Raw genomic sequence first — 4728 nt, forward strand, 5'->3', positions numbered from 1 at the left:
TAATAATTTAAAATCTAATATCTAAAATTAAGATAATATCTTTTCCTATTTTCAAATTCAAATTTGAATTTAAATCAAAATTAATTATAACAATCATCAAGTCTTCAATTGACGAATGGGGACCACTTGATTCCTTCACTCTGCAGCTTCTAATCTGTGTTTTCTGAGCTGAAAATTGGGTCAAAACAGCACAGAAATCACCCCCAGCATTTTTTTACATTTTCTGCACGTGGCGCATGTCACGCATACGCGTCGATGCTCTTTTTCCTAAGTCACGCGAATGCGTCGGTCACGCGCACGTCGCTGAGCAAATCTTCAAATCACGCGTACGCATCAGTCACGCGCACGCGTCGCTAAGGAAAGTTCCAAATCACACGCACACGTCAGTCACGCGTACGCGTCGCTCCTCGCTGCCATCTCCTTTTGTTCTTGTGCTGCAGAAACTCCATCAAATCCAGCCGAATGCTACATAAAATAAACAAAATTGCACAAGACTCAAAGTAGCACCCATATTGGCTAAAAGATAATTAATTCTTTATTAAACTCAACAAATTAGATGCAAATTCATTAGGAAAAGATAGGAACGATACTCACGCATCACAACACCAAACTTGAATCGTTGCTTGTCCTCAAGCAACCAAAATTAATATAGGCTTAGGATGTGAATTTATATGAGAATGAGAGTTCGATTAAGCCCATGTCTCTTCTTATAATAGGGTTTACAACTGCAATCCTGAATAGTTTTGCCATCTCACTCTCCTTTGAATCAGAAGAATGTTACTATCATCTGGAATTAGAATCCGGATAATATTATGAATTCTCTGATCTTTTGTAACTCAATTTAATCCTTGAACACAATAATTTTTCTTTGGTGCTTTGCACCTTGAGCCTAGCCGTGACTTTAAATGTTTTGTCTCAACCTTTATTTAACACAGAAACACCACAAGCAGTTAACTGGGGAACTTCTTTAAGTTCTAAATATTTTCATTATTATTAAATTTTAATATTTTTCTTAGTTACTCCCAGACAGTGGTGCTCAAAGCCTTTGGCGTACTCTGTTAAACGCACTTGGTCTCGACTCTAAGTGTTCTGTCTCAAGGATTACTTGACACAAGAACACCACAAGCATGTGACTAGGGAAACAACTCTTTGAGCTTTTAATCATGTCTGACCTCCCTAGGCATTGATGCTCAGAGCCTTGGACCTTGCTTTTATTTTTCTTTTGCTATTTCCTTTGCTTCAAAGATTAAACTTTCATTAATTTCAAAGAAATCATAATAATTCTCTAAATTCATGTTCCTTGTACATCAACATTCTTTGATTCAAATTTAAATATGCACTGTTCATGTCATGCATTCAGAATTACAATTAATACCACCACATTTAAGTAAATAATACTACTTTTAAAATTAACTCAATTTCTCATGCAATATATCACTCTTGTATTTTTTTATTTGGATTCAAGCTCAGTGAGTAATACATGAGACATCTTTTCAGAATTAAAGCCATTGAGGGAAAACTAAACTAGACCTAAGATTCTAACTAATAAAGGATCATGCAACAAACAAAGCAAAATAGCAGAAAACCAGAACATAACATAGAAAAAGAGGGGAGGAATAAAAAATGAAAGGAACTCAACCACCTTAGTTATCCTAGTGGTCGCTTTATTCTTCAGGTTGTGCTCCTCAGTGAAGATGATTCGCTTCCCTTTTGGTGCCATAGGAATAAACATAAAACCTTAGCGAAGCGTCAACACCAATAATGTTAGAAAAAAAAGAATGAAAAATCTGCAATAATGTTAGAGAAAGGAAAAAAAATATAACAATACAAGAAAAAGAAGGATGAGAGAGAAAAAAAATACGAAGAACAAAAAAAACTCGAAAAAAAAAGAAGTAGGTGATTTATACGCACCTTATGTAAATAATTTTTGTTATATTTAAACTAACTTAATTTAATTTGGTTATAAAAATATTTGTACATGTAAAAATGGTGTTATAATATTTCATATTTGACATGTAATCAATTAGTGGGAGTTTAGGGCAAGTTACTTAAATAAATAGAATAGAGAAAACGTTTACCCAAATGTGCAAAACTGATTCTTGTTACCTGCATGTGCAAAAAGTCATTTCTATGTAATCCGTGGCAACTCACCACGGTTTCAAAACGTGCATAAACCGTGGCAGGTCCTAGCGGATTATGGCCAAAAGATATAGAGTGTAAACCGTGGTAGGTCACCACGGTTTACTAAGGAGAGATGGCGTACATAAACCGTGGAGAGTCACCACGGTTTATGAAGAAACTTGTTTGCGCATAAAACCTTGTGGGTCACCACGGTTTATGTGTGGTAAATAATGGCAAAAAAACCTTGTTAATTTTATTTCCAATAGAAAATGAATTTATTAGCACAATAAATTTATTAGCAGAATCTTAAATTATGTCTTATCAACAACAGCTTTTTATAATAGAAAGAGTACAATAAAAAAAAAATCAGATAATACTAAGAAAATGATTTTTATAGTGCTTAAAAAATTGATGTCTATTTACTAAAAAATAAAAAATTAATATTTAATTTAAAATGATGAAATTTAATAAATTTAAAATATTTAAAATTTGTTATGTAAAATAAATTAGAAAAAAATTAGACTCCAATAATAAACATCATGAAATTTTTGGATTTTTTTCTATTATAAAATAAAAAAATATTTTTAAAAATAAATTACACTAACATTAATGTTTGGAATCTGTGTTTTTATTTTTTATTTTGAGTTTTTATGAAGTTTTCAAAATCTTAGGCGAACTTATAAAAACTACTCAAAAGTTCGTTTAAGCTTAAGGTGACCTCTCTCATTATATTCATCTTTATTTTTTCATTTATAAAATAAAGATTTATTACACTATAACATATTAATGAGTACAATAAAATAATTACTTGTTAATATTGGTATATTAATATTCATTAACATGCTTATTGATTAAATCTTTTATATAGATTTAATAAATTCACATATAAGTGTATATTGATACATTAGTATTTGTTAAATTTAAAATAAAAAATATTTATTATATTTTAAGAATATTAATGAGTACTCTAAAAAATATTAATAAGTAATTATTTTATTATGTTCATTAATATTTTTTATAGTATAATAAATATTTAAATATAGTGTAAAATGAAAAATAGGGATAAACATAATGAAAAACTAATTGATAATACATGTAAAAAATAAAAAATAAGTTGTGTCTCTTGGACATAAAATTAACAAGGTTTTCTGGCCATTATTTACCACACATAAACCGTGGTGACCCACAAGGTTTTATGTGCAAACAAGTTTCTTCATAAACCGTGGTGACTCTCCACGGTTTATGTACGCCATCTCTCCTTAGTAAACCGTGGTGACCTACCACGGTTTACACTCTATATCTTTTGGCCATAATCCGCTAGGACCTGCCACGGTTTATGCACGTTTTGAAACCGTGGTGAGTTGCCACGGATTACATAGAAATGACTTTTTGCACATGCAGGTAACAAGAATCAGTTTTGCACATTTGGGTAAACGTTTTCTCTATTCTATTTATTTAAGTAACTTGCCCTAAACTCCCACTAATTGATTACATGTCAAATATGAAATATTATAACACCATTTTTACATGTACAAATATTTTTATAACCAAATTAAATTAAGTTAGTTTAAATATAACAAAAATTATTTACATAAGGTGCGTATAAATCACCTACTTCTTTTTTTTTCGAGTTTTTTTTGTTCTTCGTATTTTTTTTCTCTCTCATCCTTCTTTTTCTTGTATTGTTATATTTTTTTTCCTTTCTCTAACATTATTGCAGATTTTTCATTCTTTTTTTTCTAACATTATTGGTGTTGACGCTTCGCTAAGGTTTTATGTTTATTCCTATGGCACCAAAAGGGAAGCGAATCATCTTCACTGAGGAGCACAACCTGAAGAATAAAGCGACCACTAGGATAACATATTTTAACTAATAATATTTTACTATTTATAACACTTATTTCATTAATTATTTATGTTAAATTTAATAATAAGACATCATTAAATTCATTTCTAATTTTTTAAAATAAAAATTTTAAAATATTAAAAACAAAATTAAAATTTAATTCAAATATTTGAAACTAAATTTTATTTTACCCTAAAACCTATTTATATAATCTCACCACTTTGACAACTGATTTTTTTGTTTTATTTCCAAATCCCACACCTAGGACAAAGAACGAGCTCTTAAAGAATTAATATCTTTTTTAATTTTATAAATATCTTTTAAAATACTATTTATTTATACTTCTTCATTTTATCTAAAAGAAAATCCCCCTCCCAATCCCCAAACCCTTCCATATAGCCAGAAAGTCCAGAATCGACAATTCGACATAGTTCAAAGAATCATTTGCGCTCAGGCCACCTAGATCCGAAAAGGAATATTAAACTATACTTTCGTGTCTAACACGCCTTTTTGTTTTTTGTATTGTAGTATAAATAATATTTTTAATAATGTGAAAATTTAGTATATTTTTATTTTGTATAAATATTAGAGATTTGAGAATTAGATTTGTGATTTTTTTTAAATTTATAAATCTGAAAGTGAAATTTGTATTCTAATACTAATTTTTTTTTGAATATGTAAATCAACCTTTCGATTTGAGTTTTCTAAACTTTTTTTTTATTTTTTTACCTAAAACCGATCAATTCTAAATTACCCAATAT

Source organism: Arachis duranensis, chromosome 10 (assembly GCF_000817695.3).
Source record: "Arachis duranensis cultivar V14167 chromosome 10, aradu.V14167.gnm2.J7QH, whole genome shotgun sequence".
NCBI lineage: Eukaryota > Viridiplantae > Streptophyta > Magnoliopsida > Fabales > Fabaceae > Arachis > Arachis duranensis.